This window comes from Typopeltis vanoorti, chromosome 20, assembly GCF_054136105.1.
Source record: "Typopeltis vanoorti isolate ZY-2024b chromosome 20, IOZ_Tvanoo_1.0, whole genome shotgun sequence".
NCBI lineage: Eukaryota > Metazoa > Arthropoda > Arachnida > Uropygi > Thelyphonidae > Typopeltis > Typopeltis vanoorti.
The window spans coordinates 74,856,899-74,877,177 of NC_143568.1; the positions used below are offsets into that span (position 1 = coordinate 74,856,899).

Genomic DNA, 20,279 nt, shown 5'->3' on the forward strand with positions numbered 1-20,279 from the left:
AAGTTATTGACCTTTTCGCTCGAAACAAAACAAGAAGAATTGATTTTATTTTTAGGTAATTTTGAATTATACTAAACTGTATAATTTTATCGATAATAAATAATTTTTTTTCATGTTTAATTTTTTTAAATTTTATATTTTATCCAAACACGTATACACTGTACTTACAGTGTATACGTGTCCTTGGATAGATTGTTACTGCATGATGCTGCTTAAGATGAAAAATACCTATTAAAGTCTGGGTGGGTGTGTTTTGCGTGACATATACCTGAAGCTTGTGGCGCTAGCGTAGATAGTAAGTTTGAATAAAGAGACTACATAGCATTCAGTCTTGCGGGTCTTTTGCAAGCATTGGTTGGCTTCGTTTCGGCGTGAAAATCTCCTGTGTTTCAGTCTTTTGTTAGGTGGTTTTTATTGAAAATTAAAGGTGAGATAGATAATGCAATTTTTTTTTGTTGTTTACTTTTAATATTCTCGATATTTAAAGTTGTACTGTAGCTAATTATGATAGTTGCTTTGAAATCGATTTTTTTTTTTTTGTGTGTGTGTGTGTGCAATAACACATTTTACAAGTTAGACTGATAATCAACCAGTTACTGCAATTTGTTATTTCCAGGAACCTAGTATGGATGAGCGAGCATCTAAGAAATCTACTAGCCGACTTAGCATAATTCATTACCAGAATACAGTTGTCACAATAATCTAGGAGGGCATTTATTTAGTAATAAAAAATCGCTCTTTTCTAATGCAGTAACTTATTTTACATTGATGCAATGAAATCGAATCAAGACGCCTTTGTTCGAAAAATCCGTTATGAAGGTTCTTGTAACGAGATTCAATTGTATGGATTCCATAGGTGACGGTACTGAGACTGGCTTCACTTGAATGGATTAATTGTGCATTAAAAAACTCCTGGAAAAACATGTAAATCAACTATTTCTTAGCATAATCTGTGGGTATATGAATTACTTTAAAAAATAGCAGTGAAAAGTACTAAATAAGCTGTGGGTTTGAATAGCTGATATCATTAATAATACTGCTGTGGATGTTTGAGGTAACAAGCGACTTTCCATTTTTCTGAAACAGCCTAAAAAAGTTGTTTGGCATCTATGAGGATTCCCAGTTTAACCCTTTAATCTACTTACAGTACTAATGTGTAATATGTTTACAATTCGCTTGTGTTGAAGACATTAAAATAGCTTCAGCTTTGAAAGTGACAAAGAATTCAGCTCTGACAATATGAACACCACTTGTTCATCTTGCTAAAAAAAAAGTTATAACAGGAAAAATTATAAACTGATACTATTTGCTGACCTCAAAATAGCTGTTGATTTAGAATTAGGAGATGAGAGTAAATGCTCAATAGATGTATTTGATAAAAGTATTAAAGCGAAAATACAAAAATGACAGTTCACTTCTAATCTGGAAGATTAACACTACATATACACGTTTGTTTTAGTAAGATGTACAACAGAAGATTATATTAATGTTAATTGCTAGTCTGGAAATAATGTCGAGGTTAAATCAAAGCACCTTTTTAGCTCGCCGTTAGTTGACATGCAGAAATTTAATTGCACCGAAGCATGGAGTAATTAAAGTACCAAATATGTGTCTGAAACATGAGTTCTTTGCATCTTCTGCTAAACAGATTACTATTATTGGGTGACACCTCTAAGAAATCCAAGGATTCATTGTGGTAGGATACACCACCTCACCATGCACAACTTGCTACCCTACTTAATCCTCAACTACATGCAGCATCTCCTCCCAACCAACAGAATAGTGTTTTTTGTTTATAGTCTGCATGTTCTCATTATAAATTTCACATGTATGTAAATTGTGATTATCCCTAAATGTAACCCATCATACTTGTACAACCTTCTGTGTTTCAAACTAATCAACCAATGGATTAGGAGATAAGCACAAATAAAACCAGTGTCAGACCACCAGCCTGTTTAATGGAGTGCTGAAGTGTTGTGAAAAGTTCTGTTTCATCTGTTTCTGTTTTGGTAGTTAAAAAAAAAAAAAAAAAAAAAAAAAAGCTTGCCTATGCTACTATATACTTTAATTATAATTTTTTTCCATGTTGTGTATTTGTTAAATTAACATAATTTTATACTGGTCTAGTGACATCAGATGTAGCAGGTAGCATCATGTGTTATGGATTGAGGTAGCAACGAAATGTAAGATTGGCTATTTGACCATTTTTGAATGATTCATTAGTTTTTGATTATGTTGAGTGATTTCATTTGTATTAAAACTGATCTCAGCAGTCACACCTGTGAAAGTAAGACAAAAAAAAAGTTTAAAAATTTTGATAAATTGTCACACCAAAGTTGGTCACTAAACTGAAGCAAATGGGATTGGATGATAGACTAGTGAGTAGAGTAGACTAGTGAATGGCTGTTGGATCAGCAAGTTGTGTATGGGGCACTATCTCGAAAGAAAAAAGTCACTAGTGGTGTGCCACAAGAGTTAGTTTCAGCACCATTGTTATTGAATTTGTATATTAATGATGTTGGGATATATGACTGCAGATGATCCAAAATTGGGGGGAGTGATGTGAAATCAAGCAGATGTGGCTTTACAGGAGGACTTGAATAGATTGTATGAGTGGGCAACAGTATGGAACTGTCAATTCAGTGTTGCAAAGTGTAATGGTGTGAAATTTGGTAGGCAACAACAAGATGCAAAGTATACACTTGGTGGGGAAATTTTGGAGGAAATTAAGATATGACCTTGGAGTGGTGGTGGTGGTGGACAAGGATCTGAAGCTCAGAGGTCACATTGCACAAGTTGTGAAGACATCACATCAGATTATGGCAATGATGCAGAGGACCTTAACTTGTAGAAATAGACTTGAATAGATTGTATGAGTGGGAAACAGTATGGAACTGTCAATTCAGTGTTGCAAAGTGTAATGGTGTGAAATTTGGTAGGCAACAACAAGATGCAAAGTATACACTTGGTGGGGAAATTTTGGAGGAAATTAAGATATGACCTTGGAGTGGTGGTGGTGGTGGACAAGGATCTGAAGCTCAGAGGTCACATTGCACAAGTTGTGAAGACATCACATCAGATTATGGCAATGATGCAGAGGACCTTAACTTGTAGAAATAAGGAGGTTCTGGTTCCATTGTATAAGACTTTGGTCAGGCCTCACATGGATGACTGCACAGATTTGGTCCCTTGGATTTCATGGTGGTGATGAGGACATTTTGGAAAGGGATCAGAGAAGATACAGGTGGTAACTGGTCTTTGGTATGTGGAATATGACAGATGGAATGCAGTTTTCAGTCTTGTGAATGGGAAGAAGAGAGTGGGGTGGGATATCATTGAGACATTTAAGTTGATAAAGGGTTGTTATCAGTGTAATGTGCACAATTTTTCATAGAATAGGGGAAAGAATAGAACAAGGGGATATACCCGGAAGTTATAAAGAGGGTGTGAGCAGGGACAAAAAGAGTAGATTCTTTACATGGAGAGTGGAATGCTTTGGCTGATTGTTGTTTAATGCAGATACACTGAATGAGTTTAAAGCACGGTTTAAGCTTTGTGTAACAGCTTTTACCTCTCGTGATGGTCTTTAGACTCCATGGAGGTCTGAAAAACTCAACATTTATAATAATGTTGAATTTTTTATTTTTTATTTATTTATTTTTTTTAAATTTTTTTTACTTGGCATCTACTATAAATTAAAGATGCCAAGAAATTATATTCTTGGTTTATCCTTTATCCAAGTGTAAGCAAACCATTCACCTTCACCTCAGTCCTCTCCATTCAGAATGGTGTAAAAAAAAAAAAAAAAAAAAAAAAAAAAAAAACTTCATTAGAGTTTCACCTGTTAATGACCAACCTGGATCTACACAAGATCTTCCCCTATGTTGCCCACCATTGGACATGTGCATTGAAAGAAGAAATGAAATCTGTGTTCACACTTTGGAGCATCATTTGATTGTGTCTGGCTTTGAGGCCTGCTCAGTAAATTGCCATCCTTTAATTCATTATTCCATCCCATGTGACTAGGTAGCCAACTTCCTCTCTGATCATTCACTGTGGGTCAGGTGGATTGACAGGATTCCACCAAGGCAGGGTGCTTCATGCTCTATTCTATCATTTACTCTTTGTCTTATATTAGTGACCTCTCATTGACTAATAATTCTGTCTAGTTTTGATATTAGTACTCTGTTCTTCCTACTCATTTGATAACCCCTGCAGAGCACAAACATCCCAAGCTTCAAGATTTATAGCCAGTGCCTTATATTATTTTCCATACCATTCTTTAATGGAATGAGGATAACTTGGTTGCCTTGAGTGCTATCAAAATGCAGTCTTTGCCTTTTTTATTTTATTTTTAATTGCAAAAAGAACATCTTCAGTGATACAAATCGGACAATATCAGACTTCTTCTCTTTAAACTGATATTTATAACCAATGTCAGGAATAAATGGATAAACACGTTACGTGGATAGCTTTTCAGCCTCACAAAAAAAAAAACGCAAAAAAACTTGCCATTGTTTTACTGTTCAGGATGCCACTTTTTGCCTATCCAGCTACCAACTCTACAAATTCCAAATTATCCTGTCCTTAAAATACTGTTCACATGTTTGAGGTGACGTATCTGAAACCTCCCTAAAAAAAATTCTTTATGCTGTTTAGAGTAGAGATTCAGATGATCACTTCTTCACTGATTTACTTCAGCCACCATCTCAGATGATCTTTCAGATCTCTAACTGATACTTCATTGGGACACTGCTCTACCAGACTGGCAACCATCTTTCTATCCTTTCTGCTATGCTTGTTAAGACATGAAGCTCTCATCAGTTTTTCAGTCCAACTGCACTGAACCTGCTTCTCTTCTTTCATCTGCATTTTTCTTTGCAATAGTGAGGGCCAGAAAAGAAAGATATTTTTTTTTTAAGAAAAAAAAAATTCACCCTCCATTTTTTCAAAAAGAGTTTTTTTTTCTAGCCCTCACCTACATTCTACCGATATGCTATGGATTCTTCTACCTCTCATATGTACAGTTGATATGGAAGAAGCCACAGTTGATTGTAAACATGATCCTTGTTTTAGTTTGCATACAAGAAAAGTCACTGTTATAAACAGTGACTTTTTGTGAGATGTTGTGAATGGTGGACTGCCACCATTTATTTCTACTAGATCTCATTTCTGATGCCCTATAGTCTAACAGATTTTTGTTTTACGACTGTGCCAGTTAGACTATGTATTTAGTGCGAGATTATAAGATTTTAAACTAAAGACAAAGCAGATATTGTTAGCATTCCCGTTTATGTTAATCTTTACTGTTAATTAGTTGTGCCTTGATTATTGATCACTTAAACTTTATCTTATGCAGGTTCGAAATTTTCAGGATAGTGCATTGACAGAATCAGTTCAACGTGTTGTTCACAAACCATTTAATTAAAGAGGAATATTTACAGCTTGATTCATGTTTATATATGTTTGTTTATATATGTTTATTTATATATATATATATATATATAGTTTATTACAATTCTTTGTTATTTTCAGTTCTTCCTAATTCAAACTTAGTTCTAATTTACTTAAAGCTAAATCACAATCTAGATTATCTTGCTAATCATATATATACACAAACTGACAGCATAGCTTGAGTAAGCTTATTTCAATATCAATTTACATTATCTGATTGTACACATAAACACACTCTTGGTGTATAATCTTGCTCAGAATCAGCACATAAGTGCTTACAGTTCTTGTTCAGCACTGCTTCTTGCATGAATTTTTGTTCACACGGAAGTGCTCCTTGTCTTTCTTTCCTTCTGCTGGTTCATTCTTGATTTCCCACCAAATTTCTTCTTTGTCCGAGTAGTTGATTATTCCATGCCCTATAGGACCCTTAACATGGCAGCAATGTGCAGCTGTTTCCTTTCGATTCCCGACATCGAACCTCACATGGTGGCAGACTCAAGTAGAGTAGAAGATTCAGAAGTGTACGGCATGTCTCTTTTGATTACTGGCAGCAGACCCAGGTAAGAGAAGATGAAAACCCTAAGACAAAGTCTTCTCAACGTCTTGCCTTATATAGGCCCAGATTTCGTGCTTGCGTCTCTTGAAACTTCCATATATAGTCGCATATTGACATCAGACAACGATGTCATAATTCACATCTTTTTAAATTGCCATATATATGGCAATTCTTAGAATTCTTTGCTATTCTTAGAATTAGAGTTACTAATTAGACATGGAGTAAACATTGTTACAAGTCATGCACCACTTTATTTTAACAAAGGCTCATGGTTAATTTATTACAAATGCAAGATTATTTCAGAAAAAATTTGACATTTCTTTAATCTCCTTAGAAAAATATGTAAAAGTGAACATGAGTTGCATATCATGAGAGATTTTACATCACTATTTGGACTCATGTTAAACTTTGTGCTATTTGTAGGAATAGAAATAGTCTACCAATTATTGGTGTTATCTATTCAAGTGACATGTTATCCTAGTCCCTTCCACTGCTTCTTGGAATGGCTTCTTCCCAGTTGGCATCACCATAATAATATCTAAAGATAAAGCTGATCTTTGGCTCTTTTCTCTCCCAACTCTTATATGGTTGACCAAGGGAAAGACTCCCTGTTCTATCATTAATAGCCTATATGCCTCCTTGATCTTTTGCCGGGAAGACATCAAATACAACTCAAGCCACATACTACCCACACCAGTAATTTCTGGTGTGGATAGTATGTGGCCTTGTCGATGAATCTCTAACACCCTAGAGGTGTCTCTTAATTATAATATCTATATAATAATAAAGTGTCTCCTGGTCCAATAGTACTCTCCATCTCCCCAATTGCACTCAATGTGCACTGCACAATTTCTGCTTATCTCCAAAAGTGGACAATTCAAGCCAGTTCAAACTTGTTCCATTATTCTCATTTCAGTCTTTGAAAACAGTGGAGAAAGTTATCAGCACTATCTGCTTCCTGGATTCTTGTCACTTAATCAGTGATTAAGTGACATGTTTCTTTATTTTTGCTACAGTTAATCTCTTGTCAGTCTTTTCCACCTCTTGTAATACAGTGATAGGCGTGCCTGCAGAAACTAGTGCTGGTTGCTTTGGCATTTCCTGGTATGATTGGGTCTGACACAGAATCTACTTGTCAAGCTACCATGTTATGGTCTGCCTTGAGTGCTTTTGTAATTGGGTAGTTTGATTTTCTTTTTGGTTATTCACTATATATCAGATGGATTTCTTCTTTTAATTTCTTTTGCTACTAGAGTACTTTAAGGCTCTGCTTTTTGCTCATTTCCCCTTACATTCATCATTAATGAAATTTGTATTCTTGCTGACAGCAGCACACAATTTTTTAGAGTAAGCCATGTAGTGCTAAAATTAAAACTTCATGTCTTTCAAAGATCTTCATGATCTTTGACATTACCAAAGCTCTCACTTCTCCCCCTCTCTTCTGATAATATTCAGATCTCCATTCAATATTAGATTTCTTTTCTTGAGCCAACTTACACTTCTAGCTTTTCCTTGCACAAACTTGTTTATATCCATATCCTCATCCTCTAAAACTTAATACCCTCTTATTTGAGACTGTTCTCTGAACAACTCCTATCACTATCTAATTAAAAGAAACATGCGTATTAACCACAGTGAAAATTATTTAATTGTAAATATTTCATCCTAAGCATCTTAGGACATCATCAGTACAGTAGTTTAAAACAATAATAGGAATAACATACCGTTAGGGCGCATGATTACAATAGAATCTCATGAAATGTGTGTAACATGTTACAGAAGTAAAATAAATAAATAAATATTAAAAATAAATAAAATAAATTAAAAAAAAATAATAATTATTTAACACAATTTTGTATGACAATTTCCCATACTTTAGGAATAGTAAGAACTTCATTGTGGTTTTAAGTTTGGTCTGTGTAGTAGGGCTTCAGAACTTTCTTTGTATAAATGTTCATGTTTATATAAAGATCCATGTAAAAGTTTAGATTTTTCCCAATGTATCCTATGGTTTGGATTTTCAATTTCGTGTTGAGAGAGACCAGATTTCTGCAGTTTAAAAAGACAAATGTGGTCTTGATGTTCGAGATGCGTTTCTGAACAGACCTACCTGTCTGTCCAAAGTAAGACAATTTGCATGAGCATGGAATCTCATAAACGCCACGCAACATCAAAGGTGAGAGTTTGCCCTTAGGAGAAGGTAACAAGTTGTAAATTTGGTTGATAGGTTTGTAAGTAGGGCCAAAATTGTATTTCTTCATAATTTTAGAAAGACGTTCGGAGACGCCTTTGACGTAAGGTATGGGAATCCTATGGACTTCTTCCTGTCTGGTTTGATGTGTGGAGAAGTGACTGATGATTTTTTGAGTTGTTTTAGGATTATATCCATTTAGGATGGCTGTATTTTTGATTACTTCTAATTCCTGGTTTAAAGATTCTTCAGAGGAACAGAATTTGTGTGCTCTGGAAACTAGCGATTTAATAATGCCAGATTTCTGAGATGGATGATGAGTGGAAGAATTGTGAATGTAGGCTTGCGAAAGACAGACGTGGCGATGGAACCGTCTTCTTTTCTTTGGATGTGTAAATCCAAAAAGGAGGTACCCTGTGGAGATTCTTTTTCTAACGTAAAGTTGATGCGATGATGAAGAAGGTTAATTTTATCTAGAAACATTTGTAATTCATGTTCGGGATGATCCCAGAATGCAAATACATCGTCGACATGTCTTAACCAAAATTTTGGTTTGGGTTCAAAAGTGAATATTTTTTCCTCAAGGTGTTCTAGAAACAAGTTTGCTAGGTTTGGTGAATAGTGCTAGTCTTGCTCTATTCAGAAACGCATCTCGGAACATCAAGACCACATTCGTCTTTTTTTTAAACCGCAGAAATCTGGCCTCTCTCAACACGGAATTGAAAATCCAAACCATAGGATACATTGGGAAAAATCTAAACTTTTACATAGATCTTTATATAAACATGAACGTTATACAAAGATAGTTCTGAAGCCCAAATTTAAACCTCAACGACGTTCTTACTATTCCTAAAGTATGGGAAATTGTCATACAAAATTGTGTTAAATAATTATTTTTTTTTTTAAATTTATTTTATTATTATTTTTAATATTTATTTATTATTATTTTTTTTTTTACTTCTGTAACACGTTATGCACGTTTCATGAGATTGTATTGTAATCATGCTCCCTAACGGTATGTTATTCCTATTATTGTTTTAAACTACTGTACTGATGATTTCCTAAGATACTTAGGATGAAATATTTACAATTAAATAATTTTCACTGTGGTTAATACATGTTTCTTTTAATTATGATCGCACCACAGGTTTCGTTATGTAAAAAAAAAAAAAAAAAAAAAAATCACTATCTAAATCCTAAACTTTGGAATAATGTACCACAGACCATTTCTTGAAATGGTTTTTCTTTCCAGAAAGAGGAATGATCTATTACTGCTTAATAGATCATTCCTCTCACAGATTCTCACCAGTCACTTTTCATAATGTATAGTTTCTATGTTATGCCATGATATTTTAATCGTTATTGAACCAAAAACTTCAACAAATTTTAATGCACGAGACTGCCCCAAATCTGAGAAGCAGTCATCCTCAGATCTTCAGCACAGTGGCCAAGACCACCCACGCTAGCCTATTACAGGATGCCATTTAGAACCAGGCCTAATTTTCATTGCCCTTCTTCAGTCTGATTTGCCCTGTGTTAGCACCTGCATACACATCTTTTTTGTGATCCTTGATGATGGCAATATAATGTTGCTGATATATAGAAAAGCATTGGTTTTTATAATTAATATCTTAGTATGTTATTTATGGGAAAATAATGGGCTTATACATTGGTTACTCATGAGTATCTATCAAAATTATCAATTTAATGTTGCAAAATGTGGGGTTATGCACTTCAGGTTGAAAAGGTTACATACTGTGTATCATATTGATGTTACTGAACTGCAGGAAATTGAAGCTAGGGACTTGAGGATAATGGTGGATGAAGTTGAAGCTCATAGAGCATATGGCAAAAAGTTGGTAAAACACCTCAAAGGATTACTTGATGTTGAAAAACATACTAACAAGTAAGGATAGGGAAGTTATTATCCCTCTTAGGATGTTTTGGCTGTGCTCAGATTTGGTCATCTGGGTTTCTTGAGGTGGTAGAGAAGATTCAGAGATAAGCCGGTGACAAGTCTGTGGAATGCTCTCTGAGGATATAAGTTGAAGGTGTGTGGGTTACAAAGTTTGGTTGATAGGTGGAAAAGAGGGAAATAATAAGCTTAAGATATTAAAGGAATTTTATAAAATTTGATGCAAAGAAAATTTTTAATGACAAATGGTCAGGTAACTAGGTCATCTGTGGAGGTTATGTAAGAGTGTGGTTAGTAGGGATGCATAGACTAGATTTTTTAGTGTTGAATGAGTGGAATGGATTGTCAGAATTTAGTTGAGTTTTCTGACATTGAATGGGTTTAAGGAGAATTATGATTTTGTGTATATAAACATTAGTGTGGGTTTTCCACATTGAGTCTCTGGACTCAATGGAAATAACATGGAAATACCATATAATAATAAATGAATGAATGGTGCTTCAAATAACCATTTGTCCCTCCAGGAATAAAGCTGCTTTACCAGAATAAAACATAGGAATCATTAAATAGCTGTATTATGTCATTTGTATTAGTCAAGCGGCTATCATCTCTCTCTAGCAATATCATTCATCCGAAATTTTCTTCCTGTTGGCCACATTACTGAAAGAACTACTTAGGATTCTTCTTGGATAAGTGTTGGGCTTCCTTTTAGTATAACTTTTCTCTTTACTATGTTAGTCACCTTGTTCGTCTTGCATTGCTCATGCCATAATCACCAGCCTTGTAGTTCCACATATACCCTTCGCAAAAATCCTCACATAGTTGGCAACCACCCAGGTAATCACTTCATAGTTACTCTCACCAACTTGAGGGAAAGTTGACACCTCGTAATATCTTCTAAGATGATCAAATCCAAGACCCCTCAATCCTCATGTGCCCTTTGTTACATACTGCTTGAGGTAGGTTGAAACCCATTTTCTTTACTTCCATTTGTTATCTCATAATTCTAATTTGTATTTCTGTAATTAAGATTGCCCATAATGACCACCTTTTCCTATTTGCTTAGATAATTTGCTTATACTTTTCCTGGTCACTACCCTCCACATTCTCAGGTCTATAGCAACATCAAATAAAGTATTTCACTGTTTCACACCATACTGCCTCAAAACCACTACCATTATTTATCCCTTGCATCTCTACCTTGTATGGACATAATTCTTACTATCATCACTTACACCCCATCTGCTTACTTACTCATACCTTTCAATCCCTATTCCAGTTAGGATGTTGTCCTCATCCCACCATGTCACTTATTTCAGTAATTTTTGGGTGAATGAACTCAATGCAACCACTTAATTTTCCTTGTTTCTGATACTTCTAGCATCATATACAAACAGTTCATTCTTGGATCTATATGAAGTTTCACTGATACCACTTATTAGATGCGACTTCTCCATGCCTTCCTCAAGCCATATCATTTTCTCTTATTCATCCCAAATCCAACTGTTTTCTCTTCATCTCAGGTCATCCCCTTCCCTTTTTTGTCTACACATGCATTCACATCCTCTTGGGACATCAACCTTTCTCATGCTTTGTTCCCTGTCCACCCTGAGTCTCCATGTTTATCCTGCACACTTGTTCCCTCATTTTCTGCACTCTTGCTATCCATAAGCATTCATAAGCACCACCTGAATCTCTCCCTCCTTACTGTTCCACTCTTTCACATCATTTCTTACTTGCTCAGATTTCACTTATTACTCTCCTTTCCAGCAGCAGTCTCTCCAAACAACTCATACCAAAACCATTCAAATGCAGTCCTTCACTCTTATACAGTTCAATTCTTCATTCAAACTCGTTCCACAGATTAACAAACTGTACTCCTTTCTCTTCACACATTTATGCTAACATATCATTCATAATACTTTAATAAAATACTTTAACAAGCAGAGATAAACAAGTTATTCTTCCTCTGTATTGAGCCTTGATAAGAGCCCATCTAGACTACTCTGCCCAGATATCGGCACCAAGGATTCTTCTTGATGGGGAGGAGGTGGAGAGGATCCAGAGACGAGTGACCAAGATGATAGCAGGTCTATGGAATGAACCTTATGAGAGCAGGTTGAAGATTTGTGGGTTGCAGAAATTGGTTGATAGGCAAAAAAGGGGGTGATATGATTGAGACATTCAAATTACTGAAGGGTTTCTATAAGATTAATTCAGAAGATATTTTTGAGAATAGGACTGGTGGTAGTAGGACTAGGGGCCATACGTAGAAGTTGGGTAAGCGTGTGGTTAGCAAGGATGTTAGAGCTAGGTTTTTTACTTGGAGAGTGGTGAATGAGTGGAATAAGCTGCCAAAGTCTGTTGTGGGTACCATGACTGTGAATGAGTTCAAGGCAAGGTATGATAGATACTGCGTGAATGTCGAATAGTTGTTCTTGACATGGGCCTCCCTCAATGAGTCTATCGACTAATTGGAGTTGCCCGTAATAATAATTCTTGCTCTCTTCCTTATCTCATCATGTTATACCTGGGCAACACATTACCTTTCTTATCACACTATTATCTTTCTCAACAACCTCCTGATATCCATTCTTACATTATTCTTGTTTTTTTATTACACTGGGTTAGACATATCATCTTGTTACTCTTTAAATTTGCATACATAAGTATTAAATTTTATGTATGATATTTTGGTGAATTGCCAATTGACTTGATTGTTTTTACTGGTATGAAAGGTCAATCTAGATTTATATGCTTTGCTTTTTCTCCATATCTGAGTTGTTCTTTTTGATGGATTTCTCCAGAATGTCCTATCAGTCCAGTGTGACACACACTGCAGAGTTGCAGTACATTTTTATAAACTTCTGGTCTCTTCATAGTTTATACTTTTTAGTCATCTTGTCTTGGAGCCTGTGATTGCTATTCAGTAAGTTTTGATGTAATTTTTTTTTTTTTTTAAAGAATGTCTTTAATGTAAGTGATTTCTTTCTTTTATTATCACTTTATAATATAATGGCTCTCATTAATATGTTGATACCCCATTTTTGTGCCATCTGGTGAAGGTGAGAATTTGCATGCAGATACCTGCATTAAACTTTTCTGTATACTTCAAAATGTGATCTTTGACTGAGATAACAGCCAAAAAGGAAATGGATCTTTTTCTACATCTGCTAATCAACGTTTAAGACATTAAGGAAAACTGGCCTTGTGGAATCATAGCTGAAGTTACTAAGACAGTCCCATCCAATCTTGTCTTTTTCTTGCTGTGTTATGCCTGTTATGTTAACTTTTTTTTTCTTTTTTGTGTAAGTAATCATTGTACCTTATTTGTTCTACTCACAGTGTTAATTTTATGTTTTATTTCTAATGCAACTCTGAGATCAATAACTGAAATTTTACTGAAGTGTTTTACTTGTTTCACCATTGATAATTTCAGTTGGTGTTTTATATATTCCTGCCTGCTCTTGTAGTTTTTTTACACTTCTCATATCTCTTGTTACAGCAGTGTTTAATTTGACTAAAATCTGATTTAAGCATTATCATCTACATGCCAATTTTTATATCAGGATTAATACCTCATTTTCTCGTAATGTAATCTGTTTAAATAATGGAAATATGCATTCTGTACAATTTTTTTGCATCAGACCCTTCCTATACTCTTCGCTGTGTGCATGTGTAAAATGCAAGAATGCATGCTTCAGCAGTTAAAGTGAAGAGTATTACTGAAAACTTAATTTCATTAGTTTGGTTTCCTGTTTGCAGTTGACACATTTCAAAAATGTGCATCCGTAAGAAAGCACATGCCAGCAGTGGAAAGTCAACCTGATAGTTTTGTACTGGGTTTTTCACATTGGATATGCTGTAAAAATTGTTATGGGTGCCTTGATGTAAGTTTATGGACTGTTATGTTGAAGTGTGAAACTGGAGCATTGCAGAAAATGGAGAGAAGTGCTGTATAAACAGTAATAATGGAAAAGCAGAATAGCTTGGACAAGAAATGGTAAATGAAGAGTTAAATGAAGCATGTACACTTGAAATGTCTAAAGAAGCAATTGGGGAGGAAGCATAGGATGATTGTGTGGAATTGTATGAAAACTGGTAAGATGAGTAACAGGCACATTAAGACATCTTTTTCCTTTTCCTGCTGCAACATTGATACACATCTGATCTTTATCATGGAAGGAACAGGTATCAGAATTTGTAGTTGTGGGGACAAATGACTTGGATAGTGGGGAAAAAAAGTGGAAAGTGATTTGAGGAAGTTTTTGAAGGTAAAGGATAAATGCTGAAAGTGGTTAGCCTCCTGTTGTCCAAACATAGGTGAGTTGAGAAGTAGAGAGCAGAAAATGAATGGCAAGGTGGGTTGTATTATGTTGAGGCAAACAATGTGCAGTTTGTGAAAATATATATATAGAATGCATTTGAAGTGAAGTTGGAAGAATGGAATGGCTTTAACTGGATTGCATTTGATTAATTTGACAACAGCAGAAATGAAGTTTATGAGAAAAACTGCAAAGTATACCCTATTTGATCACAAAAGAAACGAAGATATTATGAAAGAATTAAACCAAGAACCAGTAATTGAAAAAATTAAAAAATATAAACATAGATGGATGGAACACATTCAAAGAATGAAAACAGAAAGATTACCAAAACAAGCCTTAAAGTACAAGCCATTAGGAAAAAGAAAACCAGGACATCCTCTTAAACGATTCAACGATGACTTCTAAGGCCGGAACAGGCCATACTAGGCCTAAATCCTTAATATGTATGATGATGATGCATTTGACTAATGAATTGGGGTGTTGGACATTTGGAGCGACTGTTCCAAATGTCCAACATCACTGACTACTGAGAGTAGTCAGTGATGTTGCTAAATGATCAGAGGTTGAGAAGTAGGTTGTGGAAGGATAGAAAGGATGTGAGAAAGTGATTATGGCATGGCAGTGGAATGCATAAGAGTAAAGATGAGTAATGTGAATGCAAACCAAAGGAAGGGACTGGGGGGGGGGGTGTCATTGGAGGTGTTCTGTAGCAGTCAGAATAAGGAGGGATGATGTTTGTGGAATGGTCTGAGTGGGATTATTTTTATATATTAATATAAGGAGTATTAGAAATTTGTGGCATTGTCACTGTATCCAAAGATAATTGATGTAAGTGAAACTTCATTGTCTGAGCATAATATATGGTCAGCAGTAGAAATGGACGTATATAAAATAATCCAGAAGGATAAAGATGAAAAGAAGAAGAGTGCTTTTAATTATAGCAGAGGAATTTTCCACTATGAATGAAAATGGAAAATAGTGGAACATATGAAGATTTTGAAGCTGTTTTTGGTGTGAAATTGAAATTATTAGAATAATGTTATAGGCCAAAGAATGTGAAGCATTGTGAAATGTTTAGACAAATTTGAGCGTGTGAAGGCTGTCCTAACGGTAGGTATTAATCATAGAAATGTGTATTGGAAAGGAGGAGGATATAATATATGGAAACAAGGAGTGATATTGCTGAGTTTGAGGGATAACTACTGTACGTCCACAGATACGAGACCCTTTGACACTCCTGCACATGTCAGAAGGAGAATCCATTCTGATAATAGGGTAATCAATCTGTATTGTGGGATGAGTTGTTTATTATTACACATTCGAAAATTAATTTTTCTTTTATGAACATTGTAGTTTTTAAGGTGGTAACTATTTTGCTTGTTATAGCAGTTGGAAAATTTTATGTATTAAGCATGTGATTTTGTGTGTTGGTGACCAATAGTGCATCAGCTTATTTCTTTTTCCCCTTCAAAATGAATTGACTCTTCTTGGCAAGTTGCCAGACTAGGGTCTCGGATCTGTGGTCGGACAGCATCTTAAGTAGCATATGATAGAAGCAGCATAAAGTTTTAGGTTGGATTTGGTGATGTCCTCACAGAATATGATTATGAATTAAGGTATCAGTGCTGCTGCTAGTTGGTGCAATGACGTGCTAGTTTGGGAAAAGGTTGCTGTTAAAAATATAAAAGGTGGGTGTTTATGAGGAGATGAATGTGAAAGTGAAAAATGTTCTTGAGGCTAGTTAAAAATTAGGGAGGAATACTGTAAAAGGAATCTGATTGATGGTAACAAACTAAAGATATTCTAGATGTCTAAAGTAATTACTTTAAGTGAAACAAGAAGTGACTGCAGCTTAATGTGGAAAGACAGCTAGTGTTGATATTTGACCATTTAACTCTCAAATATGGAGGAGCTTCTATAGCTCAGCTGGTTTTGACAATGCTCTCAGTTGGAAAGACATGGGTATGAATTCCATTTAGGATGTGAAGAACCTTTGTCAGAGCTTTTCAGCCTAAGGCAAGTTAGCTAGTCTCATACAGAGGTGACAAGGTTTTCCTACCCAGAAAGTTAGGTTTCTCATTCCACAAAACAAACCAGCCATAAGAACACATCATTAACAGATATAATATGCAGGCCTTGTAACCTGAGTTGCTTTGGCCATTAATCCAAAATTTTTTTGGATTAATGGCTTAAAATTAATGGTTTAAAATTTTTTTGTCTACTCTGCTCTGTGTTATTCAGAAGGTCTGGTCAGAAAGGAAAAAAAACAATGGGAATTAGAATTTCTGTACACATTGTTCCAGGCAATATTTACTTCAATAGCTTTGAATAGGCTAAGAAAAATTGAGGAGGAGAAACAACTTGAATAAGCTGGATTTAGGTGAGTGGATGTGAGGATCAGATTTCATTGTATGAACACAGCTGAGAAATTATGGAAATATAAAAAAAAATCTTTTTTTGTAGATCTGAAAAAGGCATATGACAAGAACATGAAGAGAAAAGCTGTTCAAAATGCTACAGTTATTTGGTGTAAATAGGACATTATACAGAATAATACACAACCATATTTGAGTTGTAAATCAGTAGTTGGAATTGGAGACTCAAAATTGCTGGCCTGGTTGGCTGAGTGGTTAGCTTATCTGCTCTCCAGCCAAAAGCTGTGGGTTCGAATCCCACCGTGGGCATGGATGTTTGTGATTGTCTGTGAAAATACTAGTGGTGGTCGGTGGTAGATGAAGGTAGTTGCAGTTCATGGAATTGTGGAGACTGCAAGTTGTAGAGTAGTGTCCTCCCCTGATGAGTCTTTGGACTGCCTGGAGGTGTTATGTAATAATAATCAGGTGTAAGACGAGAGCGCACATTATCTCCATTGCTATTCATCAATAAAGTAGCATTAAACCCGATACCAAAATTGAGAAGTTAATCTAAGCTCTTTACTTCATAAATGCAGTATCGGTCGTCTATATGGTTCCTTAAGTAAATTGAATAATTGCTGCAACAAATTTTTGATATGAAAATCAACATTAAAAAGAAACTGAAAATAGCCAGGAATTTGGAAAACATTATCCTAAATGGGAAGCCTGTAGAAATGTTTATTTAGATAACAAACATTTCTGTAGGCTTTTTTTAAGATGGAAATAAAAACCTCAGCAGGTGATGTGATGGAGTTGATGAAATTTATAAAGAACAAATTTCTCCACACTAAACTTTCAAGTATAAGTAATAAGATCTAGCTTTATACAAGATAGTGTTTTAACAAATGGATCAGAGCTGGATTAAAAAAAAAAAAGCTAGACCATAGGTATGAGATCTGAGAAAAATTAGGGGAATGAATAGATCACATGGCAGAATCATAATGAAGTTAAAAAAAAATATTAGACTAGTGTAATATGTCTTAATTGCATATGTTCTTCTGACCATTTTCTGCTTTGTATGTTAAAATCATTTATCGGGAGGGGGAGAAACCCTGTTACCTCTTTGAAACAAGGTAACTCACCTGCAGTTGAATAGCCTTAAATGTTCTTTGCATTCTGGCTTTCCAACCACATGACATAACGGACCTGAGCTATAGTAGCTTTTAAAGACAGAAATACAAGATGACAGTATTGGAATTCTGACAGATGAATTTTTTTTTATGTAACCAGACTCACAAGACTAGGAATCTTATAGCACATTACTGCTAATGAATTAATGAATTTTATATTTATTTTTTATTCATATATAGTTTGGAAACCTATTCTAGAGACCAAACATTACTTTTTTTTCACGTCACTAAGCATGGTGGTAATCTCACACTGAATGATAATTCATTCAATGATAATAAATTATAATGTAAACTTTGTATTATCCCAGTATCCAAATTAAATGACTATATGTCAGCGTATAAGACGAGGCCTAAATTTTAGGCTATTTTTTTGTTTTAAGCTTATGTCTTAAGACGACCCCCCCCCCCCATTTTTCTTTCTCGTATTAATGCAATGTTAGGTATTGTTGTTATATCCATTATTTGTATATCTATGCATATCTGGTTTTTTTTTTTTTTTGCATAGCATAGATTTAGTATTTAGGTGAATTACCTTAATTAAAAGTAATTAGCCCCAATTTTAATTATTAATTTTGAATTTTTTTAAATTTTAGGATTATTAAAATTTGTTATCATTTAAAATCATGGAACCAGCAACAAAACGAAAGTATGAAGCTTGATTTAAAATAAGGGTAATTGAAATGGCAAAGCAAACTAATAACTGTGCTGCTGCAAGAAAGTTTGACATATCCGAAGATGGTAAGAGAATGGAAGAAGAAAGATATTTTTAAAACATCTGCCAAAGAAAAAATGTGTGATGAAAACGGGGATCACCCAATAGCTGCAACTGGTAAATCATGTTGCAGAACGAGTATTTGAACAAAGGCAGAATGGTAATCTTGTTACAAGAAATATGATTAGAGCATATGCACTAAAATGATAAAGATTGAATCTGGATGAAAGTATAGAATTTCAAGCTACTTCAGGATGGTGTAATCATTTTATGAACAGACAAAATCTAATAATACGACAAAAAACGAAAATTGCTCAAAAACTACAAGCAGATCTTGACCACAAACTTTCCATAAATTTATTATTCAGTTGAGACAAGAACATAAATTTCTACTGTCCAATATGGATGAAACTTCTATGAGCTGTGATATGATAAGCAATAAAACAGTGGCATCTAAAGGTATTAAGAGTGTGCTAGTTTGAAGTATAGGTAATGAAAAAACAAGCTTTACAGTTGTGTTGTCATGTTTGGCTGATGGAACTAAGTTAAAACCAATGATCATCTTCAAACGTAAAACTAAACCTAAGATAAAATTTCCTTCAGGTGTTTTTGTACGTTTTCACAAAAAAGAATGGATGGATGGATGAAAATGGCATGAAATGATGGATAAATAATGTGTGGAACATGTGACCAGCCGGTGTAATGAAGAAATTATTATTATTACAGACATATCCAAGGAGTCGATAGATTCATCAAGGGAGGTCCTAACACCATGTCAAGAACAACTATTTGACTTCACACAGTATCTATCATAATTCGCCTTGAACTCATTCACAGTCATGGCACCCACAACAGACTCTGGCAGCATATTCCACTCATTCACCACTCTCCAAGCAAAAAACCTAGCTCTAACACCCTTGCTAACCACACTCTTGTCCAGCTTCCATCAACCAGCAGTTCTATTCTCAAAAATATCTTCTGAATTAACCTTATAGAAACCCTTCAGTAATTTGAATGTCTCAATCATATCACCCCTTTTTTGCCTATCAACCAATTTCTGCAACCCACAAATCTTCAACCTGTTCTCATAAGGTTCATTACATAGACCTGCTATCATCTTGGTCACTCGCTTCTGGATCCTCTCCACCTCCTCCCCATCAAGAAGAAACCCTGGCATCCATATATGGGCACAGTAATCTAGATGGTGTCTTATCAAGGCTCGATACAGAGGAACAATAACCTGTTTGTCTCTGTTTGTTGAAGTGTTTTTCAGCAACCAAGTGATTTGATGAGCTGATTTAGCCACTTTTGCGATGTGCCCACTGAACTTTAATTCCCTATCCACCAACACTCCCAAATCCCTGGCCTCGTCAATCTCCTGGTGTATGGTTCCATCAATGTGATATATTGCTGCTAATCTTTTCACCCCAAAATGCATAACCTTGCACTTTGCCACATTAAATTGACATCCATTCTCCTTAGTCCAGTCCTCCAAACTATCCAAATCATCCTGCAAAATTTTGACATCCTGTGCACTTACTATTGCTCTACCTAACTTTGCATCATCAGCAAACAAATG

General features: G+C 35.1%; 1 protein-coding gene across 2 annotated transcripts in view; it reads left to right on the top strand.

Annotated features, from left to right (window-relative positions):
• LOC150095570 (peroxiredoxin 2-like) overlaps window positions 1-20,279 on the top strand; it is a 59,226-nt gene that overhangs the window by 8,030 nt on the left and 30,917 nt on the right. Inside the window, exon 1 of one of the 2 annotated variants that reach the window (XM_090410454.1) lies at window positions 305-427. The exons of the other annotated variant lie outside the window; for it this stretch is intronic. The gene's annotated coding sequence lies outside the window, so the exon portion shown is untranslated. Of the gene's footprint in view, window positions 1-304; window positions 428-20,279 lie in introns of those variants that run through there. 2 annotated transcript variants of the gene reach the window in all.